The following is a 22,085-nucleotide window of genomic DNA, read 5'->3' as shown; positions in this document are numbered from 1 at the left end:
CTAGTTAGGTGTTAACCGAATGGAGGAAGGAAGGTGTTGGTGTGATATGTCGTGTTCTGTGTTGGTGCTCTAGTGTGTGTGTGTATTCGATTTTGTGGTTCCAGCCGTGTGTGTATGTGCCCTATTTTAATGTTCCACCCGTGTGTTGTACAAAGCAAAATTTGTAGCCATCCTTATGTTTTATCAAGCTTAAGCCATGTTTTAATTTTGTTAAAGTCATGTCTTTATATGTTAAAATTTATGGAGTTAAAGTTTATAGTTTAGACATGTTTTCCTAAGATTTATGGCCTAAGTAAGCCACCAAGACTTTTAAATTAAATTGGTAAGCTTACCTTAGGAGTTCTAAACTTGCCAAGAGTTGTATGTCTTTATTAGTATTGTCTTCAAAATATATATATATATATATATATATATATATATATGAGGCTTTCCTAAGTTCTACGTCTCTTGTACTAGTTAATTGGATGGTTGAGATTTGATTAAGTAAGGGATGTTTAAGACCATGAAAACATTGAGAATTGCTAGCTGTCCATTACAGAAACTTGAAAATAGGTTCTATTTTGGAAGCCTAAACCAGTCACTTTACCATTGCTTAACTTCACCCTTTTGTTTAACCAAATATCAACTTTAGTATGAAAAATTATTGATGAATAAGTGACAAAAAACCAACCCTCTTATGATCATTGCCTCTTGTTGGAATTACCTTCCACATGATGATACAAAACTGTCAAAATGCCATTCTTTATGAAAATTCCAGGTTATCGCACCTCTTTGTTCCCTACCTTTTCTTAAATGAATCCCCACTATCCTATGCATTTTAACTAATGATTTCCTACCTATTCCTTGTATAGAAAATAGTAGTCTTTAAAGAGGGACAACGAGCAAGCCTCATACTTTCATGGATTCCTTAAATATTGTAATGAGGATATTAAGAGCTGACATAGTGCCATGTATGTAGCTAAATAGGTCAAGGAAGATGCCTTAATTCCACTTGGAATTTAAGTGAGCACGTATGGGTATTGGATAGTAAAGTCTTAAGTGAAATGAATATTAATATATTTATTTCATTTCATTGAATATGAGTTTATTTTCAAGATTCAAGGAACATACTTGTAAAGCCACGAGGTAAGTAGCTATGACCATGCTCCTTACACACAAAACTCTCTTATGAAAAAGTCTCTCTCTCTCCTTCCAAATGTTTCTCTTATGAAAGAATAGATGCATGTATAATATGTATAAGCCTTTCTTGGTAACCCCTATTAAGTACCTTATTAATTATCATTGTGTGTATGTAAGGTAATGCATCATGAGATTTTATGCATGCTCTCTCAAATAATTATGCCTTACCTATATGTAGCATGACATGAAACATTCCTTTCAAAGAAACGCATACGCATTGGCACTAAATGAAGATAATGAAAACGTTATTTTTCTAAAGACAGGAAAGGAAAAGGAATGAAAGCATGAATGTATGAATGTATGTAACGGCCACATGTATGAAAATGGTACCAAAGGAATGGGCAGATTGCAATGCCGGGTAAGTAGTACTGGTCGTGCACCCAATGCTACCTCCCCATGAAAGGAGTTCCCAACCTGCGGCCACGGGTGGAACCCAGGTCCAAAAGACCGCTAACCCCAACACACGGGGTGTAATAGTGTGTACTGGCCTAAGAAAGTGAAAATTAAAGCAAAGTCATTTCTAAGTAATGTTATGCATGAAAGCAAGTAATGTTTATGCATGATAGTATAGTTAAGCATGAAAGTACAGTTAAGCATGAAAGTACAGTTATGCATGAAAAGTACAGTTAAGCATGAAAGTACAATTATGCATGAAAAGTACAGTTAAGCATGAAAGTAAAGTTATGCATGAAAAGTACAGTTATGCATGAAAATACAGTTATTCTTAAATTGTTACGCATGAAAGCATTGTCAAGAATTAGCAAATGTTTATGTATGCATGTTTTCAAAAGAAAATATTATGTGATTAATAAGTTAACGGTATGGTGTACTGCTTACTGAGTATTAGACTCACTTTGTGTTTATGTTTTAAACGTCCAAGTATAAATGATGAGGCTGTGGAGCTAGGCACTCCTAAGGAGGGAAGGGCTAATGCTTAGAATTCCCTGTCGGTTCGGTTTAATGATAATGGTTATGTTTTATGTTTTATGATTGGTCCGATGTTGGGACGTTTTGTTGGTTTGACTTTAAGACAATATGTCCTTGGGCATGATGTAGGTATTGTGGTGGGATGATGGTAATAGTGTAACTTCTATAGTGGGGTGATGGTAACCCCACATAAGAAGGATAAATGTCTTTTGGGTGTGTTGTAGGGACGGAGTCCCCTTTTTATTGGAACTAGCGATGTTTTAAATGAATGAATGGTGGACTCTGAGAGTCATTTGGGTAAAACGTTGAACAGATTGTCTATCAGGTGCTTACTTTGAAACTAGAAACGCAATGTACATGCATGACATGTTCATGCCTATCCCTTTTACCCTCGTATAAAAAAAAATACATACTAATATTAATAATGTAACACCCCGTATTTTAGTGTATTTTTAATTGAAAAACTATTTGTTATTAATTTAAAAATTTATTCTCTTGTTTTAAAATTGGTTGGATTTTTAGTGGGTTTATTTTTATGATTTTAATTTTGTGAAAATTATTTTGAAGTGCTTTCTTATAATTGATTATTGTAAGACATTTAAATTGTTTTTTCATATTTAATTAACTTATTGTTGGGTTTAATTATTTATTTTCATTTTAATCACTACGTTTGAATTATTTTATTTTACTTGTTGTTTTAAAATCGTTTCTGTTGGATCATTTTTGTGACCCAAGATGTGAGGATTGGACCTCATTTCTTTCCCTACATTTTCTCTTTCCTCTTCTCTTTTTTCTTCTTTTCTTCTTTTCCTTTCTTTCTTTCTTCTTTTCTTCCATGGCCTCTTCTCACGCTCATGACTCTCCCCCTCCCTCTCTCCGTCTGTTCCTTCATCCACCCAACCCCGCCCCCTCGCGCCACCGTGCGCGACACCACCCGGCCCCACCGTCCTCCCCAGCCATCGGCGACCACCCCCTGTAATCTCAGCCCCAACCGCGCCGCCGTTAGCTCCCACGCGCATCACCAAGCCGCGGCACTCCTTGCACCGCTGCACTACCGTCGCGCCACCTCCGGCCACCATCTTCTCACCACATCATCCTCGACCTCCTAGCAATCCAATGGACCCAACCCCACCTCCGATCTATCACCGGTGAAGCCCCACCATCAACATTTTCGTTTTGGGTATTTTAGCCTTCGACCACCCTCTATGCCGCCACCCACGGCTAACCACTACCACCACTAGCTTCATCGACATCCCTAAGCTCTACCCTATCAATCTCGGGTCTTCGTTTGCACCCATTCAAAAGTGGATTTTTGAGACCCACGGCCACAGTGCATTTGGCACTGTTTTCTTACTGCGTTGCCGCTTCTAACACCTCCGTGATCTTTCAAAAATTATATTATAGCATTGTAAGTATTTTTTCCAAAGAACTTTTGAGATTTAAATGTATTTCTGCTCTAATTCATATTTACTGTGAATTTGTTGGTTGTGCCGGACTGAGTCCGAGGAGTAAGGGGGGTTGGTTGGATCGGATGATGGAGTTGTTTGTGTGAGATTGGTTTATGCTATGAAATTTGTTGGTTGTTTCGGGTTTAAATATTGGTGTTTTGAGTTTGACGTTGGTCATGGTGAATATAGGTGATTTTTAGGAAGTGATGATATATTTTGGGATTACGAGGGTTTTAAGTTTTGAGATATTAAAATAGGTTATTTTAGAAATTTAGGATTAAATATCGAAATCCGTGATTGATTGAAAACTTACGGAAATTATGTTATTATTTTTTTATAGGTGACGATTTATATTCGACTCGACATTTTTGAGAAAAATTCTAAAAAGCTAAGTTGTTCAGGTAAGCGGGGTTCCTATGCTAGGTTTTATATAAGTTAATAAGACTGAGGTTGATTTTATGAAAACTTGCATATTTTGTGATGTGATGGGAACTTGTAAAAACAAAGATCAACCTCGGTCGCTTATCTGTATTATTCATGAAATTTGTATGTAAAAGGAAAAATATGTTCTGACATGCATTGTGTAGATATGAGCTAAATTCTATCATGTGGTTTCTGAAATCTGAAAAAGGGAGCGATATTGAGAATATGAAAAATTGTGCATTTATTTAGAAAGATGTTCTGGCTTTTGTTGTCAGCGTGTGTAAACTGTCTGATTCTATTTTGGTACTCTGTATTATTTTGATATAACATCTGAAAACCTTTGGCATGGTGTACTTGTATTTGTATCTGACTTTGTCTCTGCTTTGCTCTGCTCTGCTCTGCTCTGTTTGGGTTGGTACCAACTTCTCTATCTCTGAGTGCACCCACTTTGGAAACAAAGTGGTTTTATTGTGGTCTTTCCCCTTTGGAAAATATTTTGTTCTACATGCTATACTTTGTAAATGCTCATGTTTGCACGCTAGCATATGTCCTCTGCTTACTGAGTTGTTGATAACTCACTCCCTATCTTCATAATATTTTTTAGATGATGTGGAGAGTCCAACTGAGGACCTGGATTAGATTGGTGAGAATGATTAAGCTGGGAGAAGATGTTAGAAGAAGGAATTCTGATGTCCTTTAGTTTTAATGTCTTTTAGATTTAATTATATCTTGGGCTTGGGTTTTAGTAAGACTTATGAAAGTATTAGTTTGGTTTGTTATGACTACCGGGAGATTTTGGACTCCTTAGTTTATTTTGCTGCAGTAATGACTTTGTAGAGTTTTCAATGTGGTTATTTAGAGTACATGAGATTGAGTTTTGCTATTAAAGTTTTGGAGTTTTATTTTAGTTGTGTTGGGAAACATGTTCTTAAGTGACAGGTAGTAATTCTCTGGGCCAACCGGGTTTGGGGCGTTATAAATAAGGAAAGAACAGGTCACGCGTTGCGATCCCGTCCTAGAATTGGGATGGGGTTGTGACATCCCAACACAGCAAACTACACAATACTAATAGCACAGTTCACAACCTAATCAACTAATCAACATCTAACATAAATAACGAGGGGATAAAGGGTTATACCATCGAAGGGATAACCCGTGCGTTGCTCGGTGATCGTCACAGCCGATGATGTCGGAAGGGTCGTACATGGTGGTTAACCCATGTACGGTGACTATTTGGTCGTTTGGATAGCTAAGTGTGGTCTTGGAAGGCTCGTGGTGGCCATGTGATGGTGGCAAGGAGAGTAATACGGCGGATCTAGCCTTGTACAATGGCGGTCAGCCACGTGCAGTGGCTACCCACCACATGAAGTAGTGGTTTGGACCTAAGGTTCGGCTAAGGGAAGCTGCTGGTGGAGCCGTGGAGGCTCAGTGGTGGTGGCACAGCGGTCCACGGTGGTGGAGGGGGAAATGGCCGTGTGAGAGGGGGAGAAGCCCGTGAGAGAGTGAGGGAGAGTGTACGTGCATGGGTGGCAGATCGGGGCTATGGGCGGTTGGGATGGCTCGGTGGTGGCCTGAGGAGGCTGAAGATGGTTGTTACACGCCGCAGGTGGCAGCGCATGGCGGTGGTGGGTGTGAAACCCGTGTGTGTGAGGGGGAGGAAGCAGTGCAGTGGAGGGAGGCTATGGGCCTCTGGTCACGTGGAGGAGGAAGGGGAAGATCGCGGCAGTGCTTGGCGACCATGGGTGGCCGTGTATGGCGGCGCACAGTGGTAAACGGGTAAGGAACCCGTGTGTTAAACCCATTTTGGGAAAAGAGGGAGAGAGCTGCCGTGAGGAGTTGGGTTCGGTGGGGCTGTCGCCGGTGATGGTTGGAGGTGCGCCGGTGGCCAGCGGCGGGGCTGCGACGGTGGCGTTAGGCGTTGCGCATGGTGAAACAGTGCGTGAGAGGCTGGGTGCGTGTGTGGAGAAGGTGGCCAAGCAACGGGGGCTAGCTTTGCCGGTGAGGGGTCGCCGGCGTGAGAGGAGGCCGACGATGGTGGCGGTGAGGCCTGCCGGCACACTGTGGTGCCGGCCTATGGGATGGAGCGTCGGGCGAGAGAGGAGCTGCGTACTACATACGCTAGGGAGAGGGAGGAGAGAGAGAGAGAGCTGGGGAAAAGTGAGGGAAAAGGAAGAGGGGCTGGGTATTTAACTCAACCCCTTCATCTGGGGATCCTCAAAACGATCTAATGATGGGGGATTAAAACACTGATTTGAAAATGCGTAAACATTAACTCAATTAAAAGCACTTAGAGGAATTAAGGTAGAATATTATTTTAAACTAACTTTAGTTTATAAAATAATATTCTTTTATCATTAATAAAATGATGAAGTCTTACTTAACATATTTAAAAGAATAAAACCATTAAATTACTTAAAAATTTCAACATAATTTAAATGTCATAATATCTTAAAATAGTTGAAATCATTTTATTAATGATATTAAAATGATTCCCGACAATTATAATATTTTTGGAGCTCTTCAAGAATATTATAATTGTCGTATTTAAAATCAAACTTAATTCAATAACACTGAAAATACTCCTTATAAATATTTCCAACACATTTAAAACACTGGGCGTGCCCTAGAACTAGAAGTCACAAGATATCTTTGAAGACACGTCATCGAGGTTCGACACGCATGACAAGGCTCACAGTTGCCAGATAGAAGGGGTAGACAATTCACATAATTTCTGCCTTTGGAGTTTGCTTACATCATAAAGAATGAGTCTTACGTAAGAAAGAAAGAATGTACGTCAGAAAGAAAGAAGCGTATGTAAGAAGGAATGAGTGGAGTATTACAGTTACCCTCACGGAAAATATGTGAAATGGAAAAACCCATGCCTACCAGACATTCAAGCAACAACTCCCAATAGTCCCAGAGGTACCACACATTACAGGCACCCGAAGTCAATCAATGAACAATTAACACAGAATCACACTATCTCCACATGATTTAGGCCAAACTCTTTGCAAACCATGATACCTCTCAGTAGGGCCCTTAATTCAGCAGAATTATTAGTGCCCATACCCAGATATTCTGAGAAGGTAGCCTTGACATTCCCCAAATGATCCCTAATCACTCCCCCCCCTCCACAAGATCTCGGGCTTCCCCTACTACTCCCATCAACATTCAACTTCACCCACCCTGCTACTGGTTTTCTCCACAGCACCGCACGAGGTCGGCTCACAGGAACCTGCTTAATAGGCACATTAATATCGAGTAGAATCTCATAATCTCTCAGAGAGAGCCTCCTACACTTAGATATGTTTTCAGAAATTTGGCTAAGCCAAAACTTAAACGCAAGCCATACTTCCTCTGCAATTCATAAGTCGCCTCCATTCTAGCCTTACACCTTCTTGCCCACAGTCTCCAAGTAACCAGACATGGAAGCAAGCCTACAAGTACACCATGCTAGGATGCACGCTTCGCACAGTTGAACCAACAGGAAATATGTGCACGCCATGATGAAGCTCTCATGCACCAAACATCCAATGTCGTCGAGGCCTTCCTCCAAACTACTGTAGCGATATCTCTAGAACACAGAACATGATCCAAAGTTTTAGAACTTCCATTCGTACAACAATCACAACCTGAGGCAAGATTAATACCCATAGTTATAATACGAGTATCCACTGGGAGGCAGCTGAACCATGCCTTCCAAACACAAACAGCCACACATCTAGGAAGGAGTTTATGCCAGAACCAATCCGTCCATGGACAGGTTTCCCTTCAAACCCGTATAATGTCCCAGGCGGAAGACATGGAAAAAAGACAGCCATGATTCGATTCCCAGATGTAAACGTCTGACCCCTCCTTACCTGCCACCACTAACCGAATTACCTCAAGAGCTTTATTCTCTCCAATTAAATTTACTAGAGCAGATTCATCCCATACATTACCAACCCAGAGGTCTTTGATCTGGAGATTAGAATTTGTAATATTCTGGGCATCAACATTTAGAGGTCCACTTGAAAGCCATCGTTCATGCCAAAAAGAGACTCTTCCTTCCTTAACCCGCACCCTAGAATGCTCATAAACATCTGGAAAGACCTACATAATAGATTTCCAAAATCGTTAACCATTTACACGTGAAACCACCAAAAGAAGATCTCCTTCCTTCATGTACTTAGCTCGAGAACCGGGTCCAAAGATTGTCTAAAGTTAGGAGACACCACCCAAATTTCATATGCATGGCTTGCTGAACTTCATTAAGGTCCCGAATTCCTAAGCCTCCTTCCTTAATCGGTTTACAAATAGCTGACCATGCAACCCACTTCTTTTTTGCTTTTCCATTATACTCACCCCAGAAGAAAGTCGAGAGAATAGAATTTATCCGAGTGAGAAGAATCTTAGGCACATTAAGCACCGCTAAAAGATGTGTCAGCATACAAGACAACACATGCCTAAGTAAAGTGAGATGTAGACCCCGAGTTGGTTTGAAAAAACCTTTGTATGTTCCATTCATCATGATCGAGAACCAAGGGGTCTTCATAAAAGCCTCCACCAACCCACAAAACCTTTCAAATAAACCAAAGCCTTTCAGAACCAAGCATAGGAAAGACCAATCAACTCGGTCATATGCCTTTGCCATATCAATCTTCAATATTAAATTACCTCCATTACTCTTGCGATGAAGAGAATGAACCATTTCTTGCGCTAGCGTGATATTCTCAAAAATACTACGCCTCGGGACAAATGCACCTTGTTCCCATGAGATCATGCAAGGAAGAAAACTAGCCAAGTGATTCACAAGGAGTTTTGAATAAAATTTATACGTAACACTACACAGGCTAATAGGCTTGAACTTATCAAAACTCCGCGGATATTGCACTTTAGGAATGAGAACAATAAAAGATGACGAATAGAACCTTGGGAGAGGCGTACCTGAAATGAAATCCCGAGCAGCTTCAACCACGTCCCTTTTAACTATATCCCAACACTATAAATAGAAAACTGAGCCGAAGCCGTCTGGCCCAGGACTACTAGTTTTTGGAATAGAAGATAAAGCCCTCCAAACCTCCTCCTTAGTCGATTCTTGATAAAGAGAAATATTCTCCTCATCATTCACCACTGAAGAAACTAGACCCGTTAAATCTGGCCACACAGAAGGACTATCTCCCGTAAGGAAATTCTGAAATAATTTAACCGCCTCATTGTGAACCACTTTTGGTGAATCCAAACTAACTCTGTTAGGAAGGGTCATTTTAGAAATAGCCGAGGCTCTCCTGCGTTGATTTACAAAGGCATGAAAAAACTTCGTATTACGATCTCCTTCCTCAAGCCATTTCCTTTTTGCCTGTTGCGCTAATCTCAGTTCCTCTCTATTTTCCCACACCTATAATTCAGCCTTGGTACTTAAATATTCATGCTCCATGTCTGACTGGAAACCATCCTGAAGCTTGAATTCAAGAAACTCCATGTGTTCCTCTAAGGCTTTAATGGAGTAATCCACTCGGCCAAAGTCCTCCTTGTTCCATGTACGCAAAACCATTTTTAGACTCTTAAGCTTGGCAGCCAACCGAATTAGACCGTATCATTTACCTCTGCCCTCCAAACATCCTCCACGCACGTCTTAAAATTTTCATGTGTACACCACATGCTTTGAAAGTAGAACGGAGAAGGGCCATAAGAATTCATTTCCTTGTGAAATCGGATCAACATAGGGCAATGATTTGATGACTTACGATTAAGAATCTCAAGATGAACTTTTGGGAACCATTGGAACAAAGCAGTATTCGATAGTGCCCGATCCAAGCGTGCCCAGCATCTAGAGTTCCTCTATGACCATTGCGCCATGACATTCTACAGCCACTAAGGCCAATCTCCACGAGTCCAGAATTATAAATGCATGAGTTAAATTCAGTCATAGCCAATAAAGGCCTTGGGTTACCACCTATCCTCTCTTTGTCATCCCAAATGGCATTAAAATCCCCTACTACATTCCAGGGAGCCTCATCCTTCTGAGCATCCTCAATATCCTGCCAAAGTTCTCTACGTTCCATTTGTGAGCACTTAGCATACACAAATGAAATATAGATCCACTTGGCTTCCCTTATAAAACACCAATGGATAAATTGGTCCGACATACTCTGCACCTCAAAAATTAAATCAGCATTCCAAAACACCCAAATCTTACCACCCATCACTTCATTTGAACAATAAGATGGAAAATCAAGAAACCGCGCCCAGAACTCCATAAAAGCCTCACTAGCAAATGGCTACGAAATTGCTAGAATTGGAGGCCTATAATCTTTCACCAAACGTTTTAATCTTCTCTTGAATGTACGCAAGCCATGCACATTCCACACCAAAATCTTCTCAATCATACATTCGGTTTTGCAAGCTGAGAACTAACTTGTCGAGAGTGACGCAATTTTAGGCCCACTTATTTCTTCAAAGCAAACACCAGATTATTTAAATTTGACTCCGAGCCATAACCGTTCTCTTTGGCCAAATTATGACAAGGTTCACTCTCTTCCTGATCCAAACTATATGCATCATTTACCAATAGCCGTTGTGGCAATATTCTCTAGTGCTAACATTTTAGAAACCAGATCCTGATGGCCCCCTGCAAACTGCCGAACCAACGAGACTCCCTCCTGCATGGCGATATCACCTGCAACCTCCCAGTTCCTCTCTAAAGTTTTACTCAGAACCATCTACAACTCAACACATGCATAATCACTGAGAGCCTCCTTTTGCATATCATTTGAAACCGCTTGTGCGAAGACCTGTCCATCCTCATATCCCACCTCATCAAACTGCACCTCCTCAAATTGCACCTCATCACATTGAACCGAGTCACCACCAACAACCCCCTTTCCTTTGAGTTCTAAAACAAACTCCACACTCCCAGTGCACTCCACCAGTTCACTAGCCGAAGGTTCCTCCCGTACCTGCACTACGGGATTTGTACTAGGTCCCTCAGGGGGCTTTTCTACAATGACCAGTTGCTCTGGAACGCAAAGGAGCACTTCAACCTGCTAATCCTCCTAGCTAGGCCCCGCTTGTACCACTCGCCATTCCTCTTTAGTGTCTTGTTTTACTTTCTTCGGAGCTGCACGATCATCCCGTTGTTGCTTCTTGACCCCAACACGGCATACTACCTCTGTATGGCTCTGACGACAACACTGCTTACAATACGACCCCTGCTTCTCATAACGTACCTCTTGCCAAATTTTCTTGTGCTCCGAAACCACTATAGGGAATCCTGTATAGATGCAAGGGCAAACCTGGCAAGAAAATCCATTGGGGAGCCGTAGTGGATTCACTCCTTAACTCAAACTCTTTTATCCAACGTAACAGCCGAAAGATAAATCCCTCAATAACTCGCCCTTCCCTTGCCCATGCATGGATAAAATCACGTTCGGACTTCAACTGAACAAAAACATGGTGAGCATCCATGAAGCTGATGATAGGAATCTCCAGCAAGTCCCACGTCTTAAGCACTGCAAGCTGAATGGTATCAATGGAAGGACATGAACGTAGAAATTTCAAAACCAGTGCATAACTAAAATCCTCCACTGCCCTCGTCATTTCGGCATCTGAGAAAACAAAGCCCAGTTTGCCATCAACATCCATAGGAAAATGCAAAGGCAGTTTGTAAGCGGAAGACAAAGAAGTCTTCGACACCGCCTGGGCATATGATAAAGACATAACAGGATTCCCCTCTGGTGGAAAAGACACTAGAGGCACGGCTGCTACCGCCATGTAGTAACCCTAGGCAGTGAGAACGAGGAAACTCAAGAAGGCAATCTTGGAGTTTTCTTGGAGTGTTGCCTTCAAGCTACCTTCCATGGATCTAAGTCAACTTGTCTATCTCTTTATGGCTTTATCTCCTAGCTTGATTTTCGGCCTTATCTCAAGGCTAAATTATAGGCTGCTGATTTGACCCCTACAGTTGCCCATGATTCTTAAGGGAGATTTGCTGGACAAGAAGGCTTTGAGAATCTTCAAGTAAATAATCTACAAAATAAATTTTGAAAATTAGTCCCTTATTTCCTATTTGGTCCCCGAGTTTCTATTCATTTCCTGATTTTCTATTTATTTTTTGCTAAGCTGTGAGGAGCTCAACTTGGGGAGATAGGCGGGAGTTGTACTCGACTGCATTAGGTGCGAGCACAGAGCTCAACTTTGGCAGAAGATGTACTCTACCGCATCAGGGGCGAGTACGAAGCTCAATTTTGAGTTTATTTATTTGTGTGAATGTTCGCCCGAAAGATTGTTTATTGTCGGCAAAGAGTGCATATTTCCATGATTGGTTTTTCTTTGTATTTTTGCATTTTTACTTTGGTTGGTAATAGTGGATTTTCTTCCCCCTTGGTGTAAATTGTTGTTGGTATTCTTGTTTTGTTGTTTGGTTGTTCTAACCTGCGCTTAAGTTGTCAAGGTGCCCGTTAACTCCCTGGATCCATCTTAGGTAGTTGCTGAGCCCATCGCCTGGTTCCTGAAGGACACTCGCGCAAGATGGTTGTAGAGCTTAGTGGCTTGTTTCTAAAGGTAACCCGCTGGTGAAGGTTGTGGCACGAGTATAAACACTTGGCGTTTGCTAGAGAAGATGTTGTGCTTGTATTACTATACATGTAAGAGAGGTTGGGTAGGCCAGAGAGGCGCCTGTCTATTAGACGCCTTGGAGGTCGGGTAGTCCTTGACCTTTCCCACCTATTGGCTGCATCGCGAGTCTTTGGACTCGACACTTGTGGCTAACTAAGGGGTTGTGGGGTCTCTTGACCTCCACGCCCATTGGTTGCACCGTGAGTCTTTGGACTCAACACTGGTGGCTAACTGTAGAGGTCGTGGGGTCTTCTGACCTCTACGCCCATTGAGTGCACCGCGAGTCTTTGGACTCGACACTGGTGGCGAACTGTAAAGGTCGTGGGGTCATCTTTCCCATTGGTGGCTAACTATGGAGCCATGGTCTGACCTCCATGCCCATTGAGTGTACCACAAATCTTTGGATTCGACATTGGTGGCTAAGTGTAGAGGTCGTGGGGTCTTCTTACCTCCACGCTCATTAAGTGCTCCGCGAGTCTTTGGACTCAACACTAGTGGCTAACTATAAAGGTCGTGGGGTCTTCTGACCTCCACACCCATTCGTTGCACCACGAGTCTTTGGACTCGATTTTTTATTTTTTAGGATCATTGTTCATTGCGAGTCTAGGGACTCGAATTTGGGGAGCCATTGCTCATCTCGAGTCTAGGGACTCGACTTTGGTGTTTAAAGGCCATTGTTCACCTTGAGTCTAGAGACTCAACTTTGGTTGGGCCGTTGCTCACCGCGAGTCTAGGGACTTGACTTCGGTGTTTTAGGGGATGCTCAATCGCATTGTTGTGGTGGGAGGCTGAGTTCAACCGTCCTAAGAGGTTTCACCTAAAACCAAATAGGTTACAAATTACAAGTTTGAAATTTGTAAACCTGAGCCATTATGCTAGAGTGTGGTGAAGGCCGGTGACACATAGGTGAAGCCCGCAGGCAGCCATGCTTTGGCATTGATGAAGGCCCGTGATGCCCGCAATACCAAACTATCATTTCTAATGAAGACAGATTAAGATGCCCGAGAGGAGCTTTGTAAGCGGTGTTCCGCGCCGCACAGGTGATTTCCAGCAAAGTATATTCGAAAGTAATTTTGCTGCTTCTTTCCATTTTTCCCGACTAGGATTGTTCGGTGCTAGAGGAGTAGGTCTGGTTGCTCGCCCAAGGCATTGGTCTGGTTGCTCGCCCAAGGAGTTGGTCTTGCACGGTGGACTGCTGAATTTTTGCTTACCGAGGGGCGTTGGTCTTGTTGGTCGCCTAGAGGCATTGGTCCTTGATAAGTGTTATTTTTATTTGATTTCTATCACTCTTTTATTTATGAAAAGTGTCATTTTCCTTTCAACACTATTGATTTTGTTTTATTTATACATAGTTTTATTTATTTTCTTGGATTTCAAGGAATTAGCAGATTTAGTGTAAAATGAGAGCATTTAGGTACAAAAGAAGAGACTACGGATCTAGACTGTTGAGAGGCAGCGAGATTTGAAGAGAGCCGATGAGATTTGGGTGGGGGAGCCTTGTCCCATGGGCAGCAAAGAGATTTTTCTTGTCCAAAGGCGAGAAGACATACCTCTCAGTAGGCGAGAAAACTCGCGACCAGAAGGAGTGACTAAAAGGAGCGAAGATTTGGTGACAAAGCTATACGACATTAGATTGGGAGACTAGTCTACACGACCAACTTAAAAGACCAACCTAAATGACATCGTGGGCAACAACTAGAAAATACGAGAGAAGTCTTTCATCCCGATCTGGAGTCTTTCCACTAGGTAGGCGAGGAGAGGGTCGTGTGGTCTTTGTGACCTCCAGCCCGTTCATTCATGACCTCCATGCCACTTATATTCAACGCACACGGTATCTACCCGGTAGGATAATTCATCTCAATCGGGATCAATCGGTTGCTGACCAGCAAATCCGAGTTTCGCAATGAATCTGTTATCGACCAAATCCTCCCGAACTCTGCAATTCAAGCAACATATCACTAAATCTTCCATTTTAGATAATCCCGTTATTTTTGTGTTAACATTTATTTTTAGAAACTAATTTCCAGATCTTTAGGCTAGATTGTAGCTGCAATTATCTTGTTTCCAGATTTGAATTTCAATATCTATTTAATCTCGACATGTGGTATAAATAGATAGGAGTTTTGAATCGGCATCGAGAGTTTTTATATTTTAGAGTCTAAGTCTGAGTTTAAAGTTCCAGAATTTATTCTTTAAGTGTTCTTTCGAGAAGGCGAAACTAGAGGGCAGAGGTGAGAGCCTCATGCTTCATCAATCGACTTCAATGAAGAACACCAATTTTATTCTTTTTTTTTTTTAATTTCATTATGAACTAATTCTATTTTCTAGAGTTTTGATGTAGCCTAGCTTTGAACACACAAATTATATTCCAAGTTATTTTATTTTCAATATTTCCATGATTGAGTGTTTATTCCTTGTTCTTAATGCTTACAATTTTCTAGCTAACTATTGTTCGATCTTTTGGATTGCAATGAGACCGCGAGGTAATTTGTGATTAAAGTTCTAAGATTAAACACCATTACTTGAGCAAAAGCAGAGATGTTTTACCGCGACAAGTGTGATTTTCAAGAAAAATCCAAAGAATTTAATAAGTCTCCAATTAGTTAAATTCACATAGAGATATTTCTGATATTGGTCGAGATAAAATATTAAATAGGTAAGGGATTTTTATTATCAACTTAGGATAATTGAGATTCTATACCAAAGAAGAATATATTGTGTGAGATTTGCTAGGTGGAGTCAAATGCTCTAGATCTATTCTTATTATTTTTAAAATCTTATTTTTAATGTTCTTTTCTTCAGTTTAATTAGATAAACCATTCTTCAAATTTCGGTTTTCCAAATAGTAATTTATTTAGTCAATTTCAATACTCAATAGTATAATTATTCCCTAAGGGTTCAATAACCGTTTTCTTTAAAATACTTTACAACTTGTTACAATTATGTACACTTGTAGATATATTTTTATGTAAACAAGTTTTTGGCACCGTTGCCAAAGAATAATTATTTGTTATTAATTTTGATACTAGCTAGATTTTTACTAATTTGGATTTTATTTTATTTTTTTAAATTAGATCTCACTTTTTAATCTCGAGGTCGCAGAATTTGAAGTTAATATGGCCGACCAAGAGCATAAGGCGTTAAGAGACAATGCGATGCCCTCTGTCAATGGGGCAACGTCTAGTATAAGGCGGCCAGCTACACAAGCCAATAACTTCGAGATCAAGCCGGTCATCATTCAAATGATCCAACAAATAGTCTAGTTTGGGGGGTTGTTACAAGAGGATCCTAACGTCCATATTGCAAATTTCCTAGAAATCTGTGATACTTTTAAACACAACGGAGTGACAGATGATGCGATCTGATTGAGATTTTTTCCTTTTTAACTCAGGGAAAAAGCAAAAGCTTGGTTGAATTCTTTGCCACCCAACATCATCACCACCTGGGAGGAGTTGGCACAAAAAGTTTTAGCAAAATATTTCCCTCCGGCCAAGATAGCAAAATTAAGGAATGATATCACTACCATCGCCTAATTTGAGGGTGAATCATTATATGAGGCATGGGGGAGATACAAGGACTTATTGTGAAGTGTCCACATCACGACCTCCCTGCCTGGCTTCAAGTACAGACATTTTATAATGGTCTGGGACCCACAAATCGATCTATGGTTGATGCGGCCACGGGAGGAGCATTAATGAGTAAGACCCATGAAGTCGCATATGGACTTCTGGAAGAATTGGCATCCAACAATTATCAATGGTCTGCGGAGAGAGCAATGCCAAGAAAGGTGGCTAGAGTTTTTGAACTTGATTTTATGTCCGCAATTGCGGCTTAGTTGGCAAATATATCCAAACAAATAGGTAAAATGAACGTTAATGCTATGCAAACTAATGTTATTTGTGATCATTTGTGCAGGAAATCATTCAAGTGTAGATTTCCAAGTGGGGAATCTTTTTGTCCAACTGAGTTATGAACAAGCTCATTACATGTCTAATTTTCAATGTCAAAATAATCCTTATTCAAACACGTTCAATCCTGGATGGAGAAATCACCCTAATTTTTCATGGAGTAATAACCAAGTGCCGGCTGGACCACCTCAACAACTTCCACAACAAGAGAAGAAGCCGACACTTGAGGATATGTTTATGCAATACATGTAAAAGACTGATATGGCAATGCAAAAGGCTGAAATGGTGATCCAAAATAACTCAGCTTCAATCCGCAATCTTAAGGCACAAATCAGTCAGCTCTCAAACATGCTTACCGAGAGGACATCAAGGACTTTACTGAGCAACATCGTGACCAATCCAAAGGAACATGTCAAAGTTATAACATTGAGAAGTGGGCGGACATATGACCAGTCGGTAAATACCGAGAGAGATGAAGAAGTTGCTGAAAATGTGGAATCTGAGAAGAAGGAAATCGAGGAAGAGGTGAAAAAAACCGATCGCAAGGCGACTGACCAGAAAGCTGAGAAGGCTAGAGAGAATAAAGGGCTACAAAAACTAAGAAATCCAGGGAGTTTACTTCTAAAACCTATTCTCCTTCAATTTATGTTCCACCAATTCCTTTTCCGCAGAGATTAAGAATAAATAAGATTGATAATCAATTCTCTCTACAGTGGATGACCAAGGAGAGCAATGCAATTGTACAAAAGAAGCTACCACCTAAGGAACTAGGTCTTAGAGAAGCAAAACCGACCACTATCTCTCTACAATTGGCGAACTAGGAGAGTAGTGCAATTGTACAAAAGAAGCTACCGCCTAAGGAACTAGGTCTTGGAGAAGCAAAGCTGACCATCATCTCTCTACAACTGGCAGACAGATCCATTAAATACTCTAGAGGACTCATTGAGGACGTACTGGTGAAAGTTGATAAGTTCATCTTCCCGACCTACTTCATTGTACTCAATATGGAGGAGGACGAGGAGATCCCTTTGATATTGGGCCGACCTTTCCTTGCGACAGGGAGAACTTTAATTGATGTCTAGAAAGAGAAACTCATTTTGAGGGTCGGTGAGGAGCAGGTCACTTATGACATATTTAAATCTATGGAATTTCCTTCTGATGTATATTCTTGTTTCCAAATAAGTGACCGAGACGTGATCAGGGCCGACGAGAATTATGGAGTTGAATTCCCAAAGCTACCACATAAGGAACCACCCAAACTTGAACTCAACCCGCTTCCATCAAATTTAAGGAATGAAGAGGCTAGGGGGATCTCCAAGGGATACGCAGCTGCATCTTCAAGGAAAATATTCTATTGGAAAACCAAAAAAAGAAAAAAAAAATCAGGGGAGCATCTCTGACCTTCTTTCAATCTTTACTTTAATTTGTCTTCCTTTTTTCCATTGAGGACAATGTAATATTTAAGTTTGAAGGGAAATGATATTATTTATTTAAAATAATAATAAAAAAATAATAATGATGATAAAAACTTGATGAATAAAAAGCCTATGATAAGAATATGATTGAAATTGATTATAATTTTAGGAAAAATTCTCATTGCTTAAGTCTAGTTGTTAATTCTTTACTTGATCTTACTTAATTTGATATTTCCTATGTTCAATAAATGCCACTTATGATGATTAATTGTTTTGAGTACCTAGAGAAATTTTATGTGAATTTTGTGAATTTGTATGGTCTCAACTTACTCTAGAATATTACTGGGGAAATGATTAAGACATTCTTTGGACCGATTGAGTCTTTCAAGCTTACCTGTTTATTCTCTTTATCTCTAGTCGCCCCTTTGAGCTTTATTGAAATATATTTGGGCCTTATATTTTTGTTTCTTATAAACCTCATATTCCCTACCTTATTTGAGCTTAAACATTGATATCCTTACATTTCAAGAGAACTAAGTTTACACAAAGTCACAGACTCACAAGAGCATGAAAGGCAAGAGAGGTAGAAGGTCTACAAGTAAAGTAATTATAGCAATATTATCAAAATCATAAGTTTGGGGGTGTAAAAAGCCAACTCGTCTACTATGTGGCCAACAAGAAAAGGACGACGAGAGTCATCCACAAAGGCAGTCGAAAAGGTATGCAATATTTCCAAAAAAACAAAAAATCTGACTTGCCAAATAGAGTGGAAAAGAGAGAGATACTTGAAAGTACAGTAAAAAGAGGTATGTTGAGAGATTTACAATGATTGAGAAGAGATTTTTGTATTAGAAGTGAAATGCTCTATTTATTTTGTTGATGTTCAAACTTAAGTTCTCTTGCTTTGTTTGAATCCGACATTTTCTTTGTAGCCCTCACCCTAGTCTTACATTACAAGCTTAATAAAGACCTATTGATCCCTGGTGATAGTCTTTGTTCTACATTAGTGGAGAATGATTTGAAAAGCAAGCCTATGGAGTTTTTAGAGATCCATTATTGATTTACTTATTTGCATAAACTATCTAGGGAGCTAATGATGAAGTGATAATGATGGGTATGCATGAATGTGGGGATGAATAATGAGGTGGAATTGAGTTTTGATTTAACTTTTGGACTTAATTGATCTTGAATGATTCCTTTGAACTATAGACTTTAGACAATCTTAGAGGTAATAAAATTCTGTGAATCAAACCAATGCTTGTTTTAATTGTCTTTCTTTCTTCTTTGCTCGAGGGCTAGCACAGCTTAAGTTTGGGGGTATTTTTTGTAGTAATGAAACTGCTTTCATTTCCCGCCAAGATGCATCGCTTGTCATGTATGTAGCTAACAGTAGGGAGATATTATCTGCACTTGTGTGAATCTGGCGAGGTATTGCTTGCCATGGGGGTGGCGAGATGCACTACAGTTGCATTGGTTGTTGTGGCAAGTAGCTTCCCTAGTGAGTTGGTGAAGGTGGCTGTAACACCCCGCTTAATTAACTTTTAATTAACCCTTAAGTACTCTAGATTAGGCTTTTAATTATGGCTTAATCACTTTCATTAAGGTTGATAGTGGAATTAGCATTAATATTGGTACTTAGTGTTAATGAGCTAAGGATTAGAGAGTCAAGCCCATTAGTAATTTTGGTGAGGCTTTTTAGGACCCAAGTACATTCATGGGCCTAGCCCAAGAAAAAAAAACTTGAACCAAGCCCTTAGGAAATGAAGGCTAGTCTTGGTCCAAGTATAGAAAGGCATAAGGCTTTTGGTGTAAATTGGACCCTTGGCCCTTTTCAAGCTCATATGGCCCATAGCCATTTTGGACTCATTTTACCATTCAAAGACCAAAGGCCCAATACACCATACCATTGATTTCCTTAAGCCCAAATCACACTCAAAGTACCCAAATTATGTTTTGAAAATTTGCTAAGGCCATTAACCATCATACTTGAGATTAGTGCACTTTAAGCTATGCTTTGAAGCTTAATCATGCTTAATCTTTTTTTAAACTTTTTAATTCAAATTTTCTTGAATTAATACTCCCTTAAACCATGATTAGAACATGATAATACCCTAGCTAAACCATTCCACATGTCATTAAGAAAAAATGACATAACAAGCCCAAACCATGCTTCAATCGATTTTGTGTATTGCCCTTTGTAATGCTTGGACTGTTTTGCCCTTGGGTCCAACATTTTTGTGGTTTATCCTCAAGGGTAATATGGTATTTAAACACCTTATGAGACCCTCCAAAACTCAGTTTGAGCCTTGGACGAAATTGGTTGCATCAACCAAATTGGGTGCACCTTGGTCTAGTTTGTGTAGGAACCAATTGGATTGAGTTTAAACCAGCCTCCTGCCATGGTTTGCACCACCACCCCACACCACTTCCTTCTCCACCCAATCACCAAGAAGTCCCATGACCATCATGAAGGATTTTGACTTATTGTTGCTGTCCAAAAAGATCCAAAACCGAACTGATTTTCTGCCACCACAAAACCACATTCATCCACCTGTTTTCAAGAGTGGTTTGAGGGATTTTCTGCCGTCCAAATGATGCCCCATGACCTGGAGTCATCTACAGGACCCTTGCAGCTACTGCGGTGAGGAAATGATGGTAGTTTAGGGCACTATTCCATTCTGCACAAGTGACCTAAGCTCATGCAAGCAAATCTGGAAATTTTCCAGATTTAAGCACCTCCCACTTCACCCAATCACCAAGCACCCAAGCCAACGTCTCTCACCCCTTGGCCACCTATAAATACTTCCCTTCCCTTCTCATTTCACCCACACCACAGCTCCAAGCATCATCTTGAGCCTTGAGAGCATTTCCCCCTCTTAGAGATCAAAAGAGTGCAAACCAAGTGAGTTTTGGTGAGTTCTTTAGTGTTCTTGTGTAAGGCAGTCTAGTGAGCTTGGAAGGCCACGAAATTTGTAAATTTTCTTCCTTTTGATCTTATCTTGCATGTCAAGCTTTGTTTCCAAGTGTTGGTACAAAATTTGGTTGAGTTTTGAGAAGGTTATGATGCTTAATGCAAAACCGGGTCAATTAAAGGAAGGTTTGAATAATTGGAAGTTTAGCTATGGCATGTCCTAAGCATGATTTTATATGATCTATCAATATCCTAACATGATTATGGAAGGTTAAATTTGTGATTAGAAGCATGTCATGATAGGTTTTAAATCTATCTTGTTTTGATCATCAAGCATGAATCGGTTTTAAGCATATTGGTGATTAAAGATTTCTTAGCTTTGACTAAGTGTTGGGATGAATTTGATTACTCAAGGATTAGACTTCATAATGTCCCTAAAGATGTTAGTGATCATTAATGATTAAAGAAAATCTCACATGCATGCATTCATAGGGATCAATAGTTGAAAATACACATAGGTATCAACTAGGATGCATGCCACGGGTTGGAACTAATTGGAAAAGTTTCACTTTGAATCCTAGAAATCTAAGGGCATATATGATTTTAGAATGCCAAAAATATGAAGTCCATGAAATTTGATTAAATTTGGAGTTCGTTTGCAATTAGTGAAAAATTAGGGCCTAAATGGCAATTTTTGAAAGTCTAGGAGTATTTTTGTAAATATCTAATTTTTGAAACCTTTGATTTTGAACCTATCCATAAGAGTATTAATCCTAACTTAGTATACACACAATTTACGCAGCTACGACACTAATTTCGAATTTCTCTGAAAATTTATAAGTTGGCCTCTAACTTACACCTTGATAAATTTCTTATGAATTATTGATAAATGCTTTATTTATTCTTCAATTATCATTTTGAGCATAAACTATCATGTTATATGAAATATTGAGTGCATACTTACATAGCATATGACATTTTCACCATTTTTGCATATTACATTTATAAATGTCATTTTTACATAAAATTTACTACATATGCACATGTCATGAAAAATATTTTTTTTAAAAGCATAGCATGAAAATCATTTTTATCACGAACCCAAAGGCCGGGATGGGGAATTATCCTGGTGGAACTCCTCCGTCCACTCTAGAGTGTTTAATAATGTAGAAGTAACCCATAGGTTGACAAAGAACAGTCAACAGGTTTCGAATGGGTTCTTTTTAAAGAACGCCGGAGCGAAGTCAACATGTTATGACACCTAACGCTGGTGGGTGTA

At 40.0% G+C, this 22,085-nt stretch overlaps 1 non-coding gene across 1 annotated transcript; it reads right to left on the bottom strand.

The window, feature by feature from the left end:
- Window positions 1-16,072: 16,072 nt before the first annotated feature.
- LOC118344630 lies at window positions 16,073-16,178 on the bottom strand. Its single transcript, XR_004798410.1, has one exon. It is a non-coding gene; the product is annotated as a small nucleolar RNA R71 (small nucleolar RNA).
- Between the last annotated feature and the right edge of the window lie 5,907 nt (window positions 16,179-22,085).

This window comes from Juglans regia, chromosome 14 (genome assembly GCF_001411555.2).
Source record: "Juglans regia cultivar Chandler chromosome 14, Walnut 2.0, whole genome shotgun sequence".
Classification (NCBI taxonomy): Eukaryota; Viridiplantae; Streptophyta; class Magnoliopsida; order Fagales; family Juglandaceae; genus Juglans; species Juglans regia.
Note: the sequence above shows the minus strand (reverse complement) of the source record. Positions and strands in the feature narration are given on the sequence as shown.